This window comes from Nannobrachium achirus (assembly GCF_963921795.1).
Source record: "Nannobrachium achirus genome assembly, chromosome: 23".
In the NCBI taxonomy this organism is placed as follows: domain Eukaryota; kingdom Metazoa; phylum Chordata; class Actinopteri; order Myctophiformes; family Myctophidae; genus Nannobrachium; species Nannobrachium achirus.
This window is the reverse complement of record NC_137830.1, coordinates 8357062-8371729: the sequence shown is the minus strand read 5'-3', so window position 1 is coordinate 8371729 and position 14668 is coordinate 8357062. Positions and strand designations below refer to the sequence as shown.

The 14668-nt window shown below is 40.7% G+C and overlaps 2 long non-coding RNA genes across 2 annotated transcripts in view; both read right to left on the bottom strand.

Moving 5' to 3' along the window:
* Window positions 1-14668, bottom strand: part of LOC308308390 — a 319469-nt gene that overhangs the window by 250253 nt on the left and 54548 nt on the right. The window contains exon 2 of the long non-coding RNA XR_013963286.1: window positions 189-315. This is a non-coding gene — a long non-coding RNA (uncharacterized lncRNA). The remainder of the gene's footprint in view (window positions 1-188; window positions 316-14668) is intronic.
* LOC308308385 lies at window positions 10317-12488 on the bottom strand. Its single transcript, XR_013963281.1, has 5 exons — window positions 12381-12488; window positions 11988-12152; window positions 11284-11380; window positions 10984-11099; window positions 10317-10372 (listed from the first exon to the last, which is right to left on the bottom strand). It is a non-coding gene; the product is annotated as an uncharacterized lncRNA (long non-coding RNA).

The following is a 14668-nucleotide window of genomic DNA, read 5'->3' as shown; positions in this document are numbered from 1 at the left end:
TAACACATTGTACAGATTTATATATCATGAATACAGTGGTTCTCAAAGTGGGGTTCCAGGGACCCCCATGGGTCCTTGAGGGGGTTCCAGGGGATCCCCAGCATCATTCAAGTATAAAGTATATAGCGTAAAAATCGCTGTAACCACTTTAATCATTTTACTGTATAAATTGAAAACAGCAGATCTACAAGTTCACAACTCACCGTGCTGTGGTACGTTGTGAGCTTGTTGATCTGCTTTCAAACAAGGAATCTTGTAAAAATGTAGTCTCTGGCACAAACCTCTCAGATTGACATGAAAAGGTTTGTTCTCAACCTGTGGGTCTGGACCCCCATCTGCGGACCACCAGAGGGACCCCCATCTGGGGACCCCCCCCAGGGGGTCCCCAGATGACAGTGAAGTGACAATGAAAGCACTTCTAAAAGTAATGAAACTATAAACTGGTCAAACATTGGACAAATTGTCAAATAACATAAAGGGGCAAATATTATGAAAATAGACGATCTACAAGCTCACAACGCCTCGCAACGTTGAACTGAGTCTAACCAAATGTAAAGCCTCAACTCCTACAGTTTACAGTTTTGTCAGGGTGGGGGTCCCCAGTTCAAACCTGATTATATATGATTATTTTTGGGGGTCCCCAGTTCAAACCTGATTATATATGATTATTTTGGGGGGTCTCCAGTTCAAACCTGATTATATATGATTATTTTGGGGGGTCCCCAGTTCAAACCTGATTAAACATGGTTATTTTGGGGGGTCCCCAGTTCAAACCTGATTAAATATGGTTATTTTGGGGGGTCCCCAGTTCAAACCTGATTTAATATGGTTATTTTGGGGGGTCCCCAGTTCAAACCTGATTAAACATGGTTATTTTGGGGGGTCCCCAGTTCAAACCTGATTAAACATGGTTATTTTGGGGGGTCCCCAGTTCAAACCTGATTATATATGGTTATTTTGGGGGGTCCCCAGTTCAAACCTGATTATATATGGTTATTTTGGGGGGTCTCCAGTTCAAACCTGATTATATATGGTTATTTTGGGGGGTCCCAGTTCAAACCTGATTATATATGGTTATTTTGGGGGGTCTCCAGTTCAAACCTGATTATATATGGTTATTTTGGGGGGTCCCCAGTTCAAACCTGATTATATATGGTTATTTTGGGGGGTCCCCAGTTCAAACCTGAATATATATGGTTATTTTGGGGGGTCTCCAGTTCAAACCTGATTATTTTGGGGGGTCTCCAGTTCAAATATAATTTCGGGGGTCGAGACCAGCACGTGTGAGAACATCTGGTCTAGAACATTTAAACATGAATATTGTAAAGTTGTGTTGATAATGGAAACTCCAATGAAGTGTTCTGAAAATCCTTGTTTTTTTAACTATAACATTTTATTATAAAATGTAAAACATTTATTTCAAACCTTTCATGTATATTTACTAATATCTTCAAGAAAATGAAACCATTTAAATTGTGCCAAAGTTACATTAAACGCTGATACAATTGTGTTCATTAAAGAAATAATAATAATGGAATTTTTTGTGAGGGTTATTCTGTGCACACGCGCGCACGCACGCACGGGCCCATAAGGGTCCATTTGGTTCCATTTGTACACTCTCAGTGAGCTTGTAGATCTGCCATTTAATAGATCTATCTATCCATCTATCCATCTATCTATCTATCTATCCATCTATCCATCTAACCATCTATCCATCTATCCATCCATCCATCCATCCCTCCCTCCCTCCCTCCCTCCCTCTATCCATCCATCCATCCATCCATCTATCTGTCGAGAGTTTGGAAGCGCTCGTTTTCAATAACGCAACATCCCGCTGCCTCCTGCATTATGTGACATTTAGAAACAGATGGTACACAGGACTGCTGAGTGATTTCCCAGGAGCGCTTCCAACTTCCAAATGTAGTTGTGTTCAACGGCCCAATTCCAATGTCATCCCTGCACCCTCACTGACTTAAGTGACATAAATGGTAAATGGTGCATTTGTATAGCGTGTTTATCCAAGGCCCTTGTAAATAGATTGTGCATTACATTCACCCATTCACACACACATTCATACACCGATGGCAGAGGAAACCATGCAAGACACCAACCTGCTCACCGGGAGCAACTAGGGGTTCAGAGTCTTGCTCAAGGACTCTTCCACACTAGCCCGGGATCGAACTGGGAACGCTTCGGGAACCGTCTGTGTTCTAAGACTGCAACTCTACCCCTGAGCCACTGAGCCACTGCTGCCCCCTACTGACGTCAGCTGGTAAGTGCTTGAGGGTTCAGGCTGCAAGGACTCCAAATGGTAGAAAAGGAATGGAACAACACTTTAGATGAGTGTTTCACACTTTACATCACATTTAAAACTCTTCACTGTCCTTATTTACAGTCATTGCTTTAAAGGCTGTGATTGTTTTGATTATATATTATATTTACGTATAATATTTACGTTAATCTGTTTTAATTTCTGTTTAGTATAACAATTCTCACATCGTTTTAATCTCTGGTCACCACCTGTAAATAATTAAAATAAAATACATTTATGTCATATTATGACTTACATTGTTGCTTTATAGCAAGGGTCTTCAACAGGGGTCTGGGACACCTAGGGGGTCCTCAGAGTTACTATAGGGGGTCCTCCAAATCTTTGTGTGATAGAAACTTTTTTTCTCTGTTTTTATATTAACCATTTGAACCCGTCCCTAGCGTCCATATTCTGAGAACTTTAGCCAAAAATAGCTATATCTACAAGCTCACAATGCCTCGCGCTGCGAGGCGCTGTGAGCTTGTAGATCGGCTATTTTCGGCAAAGAGGTTTGGTGTAGAGGGGAAAAAGAGCAGAACAAGTACAGAGTGAAAGGTCAAGTTTATTAAGTATTGACGGTTCAAGTGGTTAAATATCTGAAAACATGAAGTGACATGAATGAATCCAAAATACACTTTGTGCTGTGAAACAATGAAACTATATGGAATCTATGAACAGGTTGTGGGGGTCCCTGCTTCATCTCTCTCTCAACTAAGGGGTCCTTGGCCTGAAAACGTTGAAGACCCCTGCTTTATAGAACTTTACATTCATGTCATTATGGTACATAAATATGTAAATCTTTCCTCCTAACATACAGTAGTAGGCTATGTCACGAGGAAAACTAGAGAGAATATCAGTTTCCATTACAGGACAGATTGAAAATAACTTGATGTTTAACCACTTGAACCCCAGCATTCTGGGGGGACATTCACCAATAATAGCAGATCTACAAGATCTCACGTTGTCCATCGGCTGTGAGCCCTGTGCTCTGATATAGATTATAACCAGTTTAACCCATAAAAGTATCTTAAAACTGGCAATGAGTTACATTGTTGCTTTATATAACCTTACATTTATGTCATATTATCAGTTACATTGTTGCTTTATAGAACCTTACATTTATGTCATATTATCAGTTACATTGTTGCTTACATAATGTAAGGTTCTATAAAGCAACAATGTAACTGATAATATGACATAAATGTAAGTTACATTTATTATCAGTTACAAAATGGATCCCTAGGTCTGTAGAGGGTACAAATGGAACCAAATCAGAGTTACCCTTTAAGAATTACAGACACAAAAGAAAAGAAAACTATTATAACTTCATTAATTCATACTTTTTTAATGAACAACAGATGTGGTGTAAAACATGAATGAATGAATGAATGAATGAATGCTGCCTAACAACCAACTAGCCAATCAGGGCGTGACCAAACCGTTCCTCCGGGCAATGGGATACCTCAGTCCACACAGAGCATGTGGAGCTACTAGTAGTCGAGGACCCACATGGCCAAAAGCTCAAAGAAAAGAGGGGTACCTGTGATTTTCTGCCGTACTTTTTATTTCAGTTTTATCTATTAGGTTGGTCATTAAGGTCCACAGAATGAGAGGCCTGCTCTGCCGGAAACATCACGAAAAAAAGTTATAGCCATTTGTATATTCACTGTCCCATTGACTCCACTAGAAATATTAAAAAAAGAAAAAAAGTCTGCTTTAATTAGCATGTGAGGGGTCAAATTAGGGATTCTTTGTGATTCTGAATCCATTGCAAGCATTTGTTTTGCATGAAATACATTCCTTGAGCAAGATATCAACCCCCCAAAACAGTCAAAAGTGATGAGTCATCACTTTTTTTCCACTTTTCACAGTTTTGGGCTGCCGAAAAGTAACCCAAGCAATGTTTTTTATGCAAAACAATTGCTTGCAATGGATTCAGAATCATGAAGAACCCCTAATTTGACCCCTCACATGCTAATTAAAGCAGATGTTTTTTATTTTTTTAATATTTCTAGTGGAGTCAATGGGACAGTGAATATATAAATGGCCATAACTTTTTTTCGCGATGTTTCCGGCAGAGCAGGCCTCTCATTCTGTGGACCTTAATGACCAAACTAATAGATAAAACAGAAATAAAAAGTACGGCAGAAAATCACAGGTCCCCTCCCATTTTGAGGACTGGGTCCCCGACTATAGACTACAGTCATTTATAAATCAGTGGGAATGAGTGTGAATCTATAGATCTAAGTTGTGGAGTCCACTAATGATGCAGTGTGTGGAAACACCTTGAAACAGGTACGTTACACACATGTTTCATTCATTACAATACCAACTGTTTGTTATTGTCAACAACAACACACATGTTTAATTCATTAACTGTTTGTTATTGTCAACAACACACATGTTTCATTCATTAAAATACCAACTGTTTGTTATTGTCAACAACAACACAGGAAGAGCTTCATGAATGAGACTAGAACAGTGGTTGTCACTTTGTTTGGTCTCAGGTCACCTCTGTAAAGAACTGTTTCATCCACCACAACCCCTGAGTTACATTGTTGCTTTATAGAACCTTACATTTATGTCATATTATCAGTTACATTGTTGCTTTATAGAACCTTACATTTATGTCATATTATCAGTTACATTGTTGCTTTATAGAACCTTACATTTATGTCATATTATCAGTTACATTGTTGCTTTATAGAACCTTACATTTATGTCATATTATCAGTTACATTGTTGCTTTATAGAACCTTACATTTATGTCATATTATCAGTTACATTGTTGCTTTATAGAACCTTACATTTATGTCATATTATGGTACGTAAATGAATAAATCTTCTCCCCAAGATACCGTAGTATGTCACAAGGATAACCTTAGAGAATATCTGTTTCCATTATAGGACATAATATAAGTATAATTAGTCAAGAATGAAGTTATTTTCAAAATAATGAAAATAACTTCTTCATTCTTGACTAACTATAGTAGATCCCTAGCCGCAAATTGCAACACTAGATTTTTTTAAAATGGGATGAATCTAGGGTTGCAATACCTCCCATAGGCAGCCAATGCATCAAAACAGTTTTTTGCTATCTGATTGTATTAAACGACTTCAAACTCAGCAATATTGAGGCTCTATGGAAAGCTTGGAATTTACTCTTTCTATCTGCAAAGTGTTTGTTTCAGAAAAATCCACCGTATAATTGTTATGATTTATTTTCTGTCAAGAAATCCGAGCAGACATGGTTTATTTTCTAAGTGTTGAACTTCGGAAGCGCTCGTCTTCTATAACGCCATGTCCCGCTGCCTCCTGCATAATGTGACATTTAGAACCAGGTGGTCACAGGACCGTTGAGGGATTTTCCACGAGCGCTTCCAAACTCCAGGACTTAGAAGAAATTATCACCTGAACCAAATTTCTTGGATAGAAAGTAGCTCCTAACATGTCTACTGTGGATTTTTCTGAAACAAACACTTTGCAGATAGAAAGAGTAAATTCCAAGCTTTCCATAGAGCCACAATATTGCTGAGTTTGAAGTCGTTTAATACAATCAGATAGCAAAAAACTGTTTTGATGCATTGGCTGCCTATGGGAGGTATTGCAACCCTAGATTCATCCGATTATAAAAAAAATCTAGTGTTGCAATTTGCGGCTAGTAGATCCCCAGAAATGTAGTGAATGTGACCACAAGGGGTCAGCAAGACCACGTTTGTGTCAGAGAATCATGTATTTTCTACTGCTTCTGCCCACTCTGCTAATCACATAGAGTAGTGGTTCTCAATGTGTGGTCCAGGGACCACCAGGGGTCCTTGAGGGGGTTCCATATGGACTGTAACTCTGAGAGTGTACAAATGGAACCAAATGGACCCTTACAGGTCTGTAACTCTGAGAGTGTACACATGGACCTGTAAGGGTCAATGGGGAATCCAAGCTAATAGAATAGAAACCATTATAGAAACTGTAATGGAAGTGAAATGGAATGGATATTCCATTTCTTCTAGTTTTTTACTATTTGTTGTCGCCATCACGGTGCCAACTCACTACTGCCACGCAGGTCAGAGGACCGAAATGCACCGCATTAACAGAGCATTAGGTGCCCTCCACACTATCCACGGTTGCCATCGGGGCAGCCACTAGGATCAGCGGTGGCCGCACCGCGGTGAGACACAAACACACTCGCTCAGTCAGTAAACGTTGCGCGGTATTTCACAAAGATGAACACAATCCATCTCTCACCGCCCGCGTACACATGCACAAACGAGCACACTCGCGGTGGATTTCACGAGACCGAGCCCGCTCGCCTCGCCACCCACAAAACTTCGCTGAGCGCCCGAAAAAGCTGCCCGCCTCTCATTGAAAATGAATTGCTAGGAGACGGTGACCACGCCTAGTGTGGAGGGCAGCGTAGTCTCGCTGGGTGTTATTTGCGACGTTGGAAGCGCTGTTTCGTAAAAACAGTATTCAACCAGGAAAAGCGTCTCCATCCGGTGGAATATTTTTCATTTCGCCCTATAAATATATTTTAAACGTGTGGTGGGGGGCCCAGACTGTGTCCACGAAGTAGAGTAAGCTTTCAACTGTCCACTGATACCTTTGGTTTGGTGAGGGGCGAAACAGTTTTTTGTTATTTCCGGACCAGACAGCTGGGTTTTCCGGTTTTGCCAAGGAATACAGAGGTAGAGGAACATAGCGTTAGGGAGAACTCCACTAATGCTATGGACCAGAGCTACAGTATCTCATTGTGTACTTGTAGCCAGTCAGGAATGTCCCTCTATGGGCTACTGTAGAGAGACAGGCCAGAGCTCCTCACTTCCTGTTACCCAGATTGTTTGGTTCACTATAAAAGCCACAGCTAGTATGGGTGCCAGTGTTGCCAGTTGTACGATAATTATCGTATTTGTACGATAATTTCACCCTCTGTACGATGTACGATCAATAATTCCAAAAATGCCCGAATGTACGATAATTTCGGCATATCACCAAAAAGAGTGTGAATTCACTATTTTCCCTGGCTGCTGATCTGGGATCTGGTTTGGCTTCTCAAAATAAGCCAGGAAATCAGTCAATCTGTCCCTAGATCTGTACTTGGAGGCATTAAAAACACCGGTTGCATCTTTCCAGACCAGTTTCAGGCTTTTATTTGTGTAAGCTCCAGGAAGTTGCCTGCCTCCACGCAGCATATTTGATGCGTTTTTGTCACGCAGGAGTCTCAAACAAGGTCGTTTCTTACACTAAAGACGCATTTTTTGGTGAAATTACGTTTTTACGCAAGTGATTTCTCTTTTTTGGCTGTGTACGATAGTTTCATGTCAAATACAATAATTCTGAGCCTCCGGTACGATAATTCAACATTTCCCATCTGGCAACACTGATGGGTGCATTTCCCTCTGCTGTCCCTGTGGTAGCAGGTTGAGTTGTTGTGTACCATGGATGCTCTGGGTAGGTTTCTATTGGAAGTAATGGGTGAAGCCAATACAATATGTGCCCTTGAGACTGACCTGTCTGTTTGTCACTTTAGGCCCTGCTCCTTAGAGACTGCTGCCCGTGTTGTGCCTCCACATGGGTTGCGTTCATTCGTTAATTAGACAGAGGTACTAAATGTAAATGTCACTATTCTGGTTGTTTATAATATATCTCTTTTATAGTGTTTGTGTTCCCGTTGTAGATAGACTGCCACTGCCGTTTTGTTCTGTTTGGTGTTTATTTTTAATAGTATTTAATGGTTTTGTCATTAAACTTTATAGTATATCCCCCAAGAAATATCTATTGCTGTGAATTGTATCTATTGCTGTGCCCTTACTGATCGGTGTTTTGCACTCAACCTCCCTTGCATGCTCTGCTTTATTGAATGCCTTAGCTTTTACCTTAAAGGAGTAGTTCACCCTCAAAATGACTTTTTTTCTATTGATTACTCACGCCATGGAGACTTGAGTAAAATAATATCTTTTTGTATTTTTTGTATTCCTAAGACAATGATTTTATTCTAGTAAATCTACCCCCATTGATTCCGGATGGGGACCCAAATGCATTTGGGGGTGAACTACTCCTTTTTAAGGTGGTTGATTAGGCCAGGGTACACTGTAAGCCCGAATTAGTAACCAATACTCAAAAGTTTTGAGGGAATCATTTACCTCAAAGATTTTGAGTTAATAAACTCAAAAGTCAGACGTATTCAGAACGTAAACTTTTTAGTTACATGTACCATGTGTCAGTTATCAGAACTTTAAAAAATAGAGTTGCTCGTACTTATAAATTTCAGTTACATGTACCATGTGTCAGTTATCAGAACTTTAAAAAATAGAGTTGCTCGTACTTATAAATTTCAGTTACATGTACCATGTGTCAGTTATCAGAACTTTAAAAAATAGAGTTAATTGTACTTATATATTTCAGTTACATGTACCATGGATCAGTTATCAGAACTTATAAATTAGTTACTTGTACTTCTATATATCAATTACCAGGAAATAATTGTATTAACCGTTTAATTAAATCACAACTAAAAAAGCAGAAATTCAAGTTCCATGAAATCAGTTTATTTAACATTTTGAACATTGACATACGATAAGTCAATTTTTAAACTTTAAATACAAATTACATCTTGTAGCCCCCAAAAACTTCAAAATCAATCATGAAAATAAACTGACAAAAGCAAATGAAGATACATTTTGCAATTACAATAGTATCAACCATTTCCAGTGCGTGGTAATACCCAAGGTATAGTGTATGAATTTAAAGTGCAAACAATGAATTGTCCAAACACATGTAATGACCACACCATAAAAGCTATAAAAACATGCCTTCAGGCCAGTTTATGTTAACGTAGTGGTTAACTTTATAAAGACTATTTTACAAAAAGTGAAAAGTATCATGTCATTTTATTTAAACTGTTACATCCACGAGCAGATTGTAAACAACAAACAACTGTCTGCATAAAACTACTACTGATTGCTCCGAGTTTGACGCGTGTGCCGTCTGCCTGCCTGCCTGTCTATGTATGTGTATGTCTCTGCCTGTCTATGTGTGTGTGTATATATTTATATATGTGTGTGAGCACCACTTGGTTCACAGCGCAAGTATACTACAGACACTGTACCATGTACTTTTTTAACACTGTTAAATACATCCATAATCTTGTCATGAACAGATTGCAAACGTCAAACAACTGAAATGTAATATTAAACGGTGCAACTAAAATTAATTCCAGGGTTCCCACACATCTTTACCAATTCATTTTTCCCAGAATATTTAACCCAATTTCCAGGACTATATAACAATAATTCAGCCAAATAACAGGTCACTTAATCCTATGCGCAATGCCCAAAGACAGGTAGAGTATGCCAGTGGTTCTCAAACTTTTCAGGCCGTGACCCTCAAAATCAATCATGTTTTAACTGGGGACCCCTCCACCCTGACGAGCAAGAGTTGAGGAATTCTGTATAACACGGTTTATGAAAATACCTTTTTTTCCCAGGACCTTCCAGGACCCTTGATAAATTCCAAAACTTTTCCAGTAGTGTAAAAATATTTTTCTAATTTCAAAATATTTCCAGGAATTTCATGACCGTGGGAACCCTGTAATTCTCATTTAATTTGGTCATACAGTTTAATAACTGGACGGTTGATGAATACAGCCATAAACTAATTCTAAACTTCAAACTACAACTGAAATGTACACTTTTAAATGCAAGTGAAATCAGTAGTCACTGAATACAGGTTAAGTAAATACAAGAAAAACAGAGACAAGATCCTTGAAGATAGAAAAGAAAAACTAAACCCTGTGTACACATGGGTATTGAACAATGTCCAACACATTCACTCTCTCATCTTGTCCAACTTGTTTATAGTAGAGAACTGTGGATACACTGACCTCAAGGCCTGAAGGAAGGCCCTTGACGTAAAAAAAAAGAATACTATCTGGGAAGGGAGATCACATCTTCACCTTCAATGATGACTGACTTCCCTCGGGTTGTAGTGTATAGCCCGCCTGACTCCAACAGCCGCCGCCATCAGGAGCACAACTCCGCCAAAGAGCCCTGGATCGTTGTCAATTTCCTGAAGGAATGAAGGAAATGTACATCACATACTAATCACATAGTAATCGCATCACTCAGGAGTTCAATAACAGGTTTCTCCACCTTCCTAGTATTTAGTATTATGTTTGATCAGGAGAATGAACTCGGGACAGGATAAACAAGTGCAATTCAAAGTGATCATAAAATAAAAATAAAACAAAAAGACAAATTTGAAACTGTAATACTAGAGAATTGAAGCTGATCTTTGTGGCGTTCTCTTCTGAGCGGATAAAATTGGTATGAAGTTTCTATTTACCGAAGAGCTTAAGGAAATGGGCAACCCCAGTTACTGAACAAACTAAGCAGCAATATACAAATCAGCCAAAAGCATTTGTAACTGGTATACTGACCATGGTATTACTGTAGATGACTGACCAGCAAACTGGTCACAGTCTAACAAAAATGAACCATTAAGCACCCGCATTGGTATTGTGAAGAAAGCTTCCACAGAAAATAGCAGATCAACAAGCTCACAACACAACGCGCTGCGTCACTCCGAGCTTGTCGATCGGCAAATTTCAGCCAACACTTTCCCTAGAATAACAAAACACTAGTATGAAGGTTAATTTAGGTGTGATAATGAGGACTCACCGTGCACGTTTTGAACACTGTAGAGGCATCCTCTCGCAGGAACGCCATCCTCTCGCAGGAACACCGGAGGGGCATGGAGCACAGTTGTACGCTTCGTGTAGATATCATGCACATTCCTATGAAGATTAAAAAAGTGTAAATATTTAGACATTTAGTAATGAATGGATCAACAAGCTCACAACACAACGCCCTGCGTCACACTCTGAGCTTGTCGATCGGTACATTTCAGCCAACACTTTCCCCGGAATAACAGAACACAGAAGTATGAAGGTTAATTTAGGTGTGATAATGAGGACTCACCGTGCATGTTTTGAACACTGTAGAGGCATCCTCTCGCAGGAACACCGGAAGGGCATGGAGCACAGTTGTACGCTTCGTGTAGATATCATGCACATTCCTATGAAGATTAAAAAGTGCAAATATTTAGACATTTACTAATGAATTAGCTAAAATACAAGTCTTAGGGACAATACTAGTTTATTTGCCTCTTTTTTATCCCATGACTTTGTAACCCATTTTTCGCCAGGTGCCAATTTGCCTAAACGGTAATCCTGAACTCTGCGCTCCCTCTGCCAACCTGGGGAGAGACCCAAACTGAGCTCATGCTTCCTTCAGTGCATGAGTAGTGTGCAGCCCGCTTCTTATCACCTGACAGGGGGAACGTCCCCGGTTGGATGTAGTGCGTGGAATGAACACGTTATTCCAACCAGTTACAATCCCCTCCATCAGGCGCCCTGGCTGGCCAGGGGGAGGGATTATAGTGACCAGGATTACCTAGGAGACACGCCAGGACATGCAAACTCAGAAAGGCCCTTTCACCAACCCAACCTAGGGTGTGTGCCTGTGGGCACTGTGGATGCGGAATGAGAGAACTCACCCCCAGCTTCCCGATGGGAATTGAAACCCACCTTCTAGCTGTGAGGAGACGGGTCTTCTGACTGCGCCACCGTGCCCTTAATTTGGGTCATTACACTGGTTATATCATGCAGATACATAATATCTACCTGTTCATCATGTAGCTTGAACATTCCATTCAATGCATCTGCGACCGCTCCAGATCTGGATGCCTCTTCTCGAAATATTGCCATCAAGGGAGTGTGGCGATCCAACTTGGTGTAGAACTTGTTGGGCAGGTTCTGGTTTGTTACCCGCTGGAACTCAGCATAGACCTATAAAAAACAAAAGGACAGAACAAAAGGTTCAGATACTTGTAGGGGTGCAGGGAAAAGATTGATTTGAACTTGACTCTTGTACCGGCAGGGACCTGGAAACAAAAAACATGCTTCCATGCTTAGCAAGGGAGGTGGGCTGCCTCCACATCGCCAAGATATACTGTACATACAGACAGTGTAGAATTTCCCCCTTGGGATAATAAAGGTATCTATCTATCTTGTTACCTGCTGCGTTTGGGTCTTGGGCTTATTGAAGTTCTTTCTGACTCTGGCTCATCTGGTCTGTTGCAGTTGGGTTGAGTCAGCTGGGTCTGGACCTACAGAGTAAAGACACAATATTAAAGCAATAGGAAACATACAAGTAGGACAGCAACTAACCACCATTTTACTTATTATAGCTAAGCAGATTAATGGGTGATTTCAAAAGAATCGTTCACTTTGTGATGCAAGCATGAAACTTGGTACATATACACTTCGAATCCCACTCTTTTCAAAAATAGCGGTAGCCAAGCAAAATTTCAAGATGGCGGCCCCCGAAATCCAATATGTCCGTCCAAAAATGTTGTTTTTCCTTTATAACTCAAATTGCATTGATTTTAAGACCCATAAATGTATTGATGTTGAATATAAAGATGGGCATTGCGAATGTTTTGGTACCAAGTACATGTCTGTATCTATTACTGATCTTGAGATACAGCATATAGTCGGAGTAGATTAATAGCTAATTTCATAAGAGTCGTTCACTTTGTGATGCAAGCATGACATTTGCCACAAATGCTCTCTAAGGGACCCTTTTATGGAAAAGGGCGCTGGCCACTCAAAATTCCAAGATGGCGACTGTTTTCTTCAAGATGGCCGCCACCTTAGCGGAGCAGATAGTGAAATGATCTATCAGGACGTCATACAAGCATGAAAAGTCCCATGAACCGTATCCATACCTCACTCAGACACATGAAATGTGAAGATGTTCCCAAGATGTTCCCATAATCGCATTTGCAACTGCACAGTGCTGTGCAGACAAACCCCAATTTGAAACATTTGCACCTTCTGCTGCAGCCTGATTTGCAGCCACATTTGGTGAGTTCTTGGCAACTCTCTGCAACTGGTGAATTGGCTATCCAGAAGATCAGCCATTCTTCACCAAACCTCTTCCATCCCCTGTCAGCTGAACTCTGATTCTGGCTGACGCTGGGTGGACTGACCCCATATGCAGCCTGCCTGATACAGTACGCAGCACGTTTAGTGGGTTGAAGCAGAGTTGCTCTTGTTGGAGGTTCGGGCAAACATGTCCAGTCTAGCTTCATCCACACTAACAGCTGTGCTTGATCAATCATACATAAGGACCACAAACCGCTCCAGTGTCTTCAGGTCAACTTCATTAAGTTCAATGGGATATTGGCTGAGTTTGGTGAAGATGGGAGAAACCTCTGAGCAAATATCCCATGTTTGCCAGGCAGACTTTTTGCCTTTTTTGCGAAAGGCGGATACCGTATCGAAACCAGTAAAGGCATGAAAGAACAGTATGCCTTTTGCCTTTTCTGGTCCAATACAGCGGTACAGTTCATGTACACCAATCCACCTTAGACTCTGACCATGACCAAATGCAACCCACAGCTGCTGGAGACCAAGGACCTGAAGTGAGGGAAAGATGCTTAATCCTATGACGAGAATGTCAGTATCATTTGATCAGGATGGCTTTGCTACCCTCCTCTGTGGCATGCCTGGCATGTACAAAGATCTGTGTATCAGCTACTTCATGGAAACATTTGTTTAGACTAACCAGACTGGTTTCAGAGGTGCTCAAGACATCTGGTCCCTTGGTTACAACAACCATGTTTGGCACAGTCATTTGTGCAATCTTGTCAGCCAGAAAGTGGAAGAGGTCTGTCTTGTTATCATTATGTCTGAGAAAATTGTGCCAATTTGAAGGAACTTTATTTTTGTTTGTCACTTGGCGTCGACCTCCCTGGCCTCGTTTGGATCTTGTTTCCATTTTGAGGCTTGATGGACTGTACACATCAAAGACAATGTGTGTACTCTTATATTTCATGGCATAAGCATGTATTGTGGGTAGAACACCAAGCTCTGCATCAGCCAGAATCACAGAGTCCAGCTGACTGGGGATGGAAGAGGTTTGGTGAAGAATGGCTGATCTTCTGGACAGCCAATTCACCAGTTGCAGAGAGTTGCCAAGAACTCAACAAATGTGGCTGCAAATCAGGGTGCAGCGGAAGGTGCAAATGTTTCAAATTGGGTTTTGTCTGCACAGCACTGTGTAGTTGCAAATGCGATTAAAACTATTTGGCAAAACACACATCTTGGGAACATCTTGGGAACATCTTCACATTTCATGTGTCTGAGTGAGGTATGGATACGGTTCATGGCACTTTTCATGCTTGTATGACGTCCTGATAGATCATATCACTATCTGCTCCGCTAAGGTGGTGGCCATCTTGGAATTTTGAGTGGCCAGCGCCCTTTTCCATAAGAGGGTCCCTTAGAGAGCATTTGTG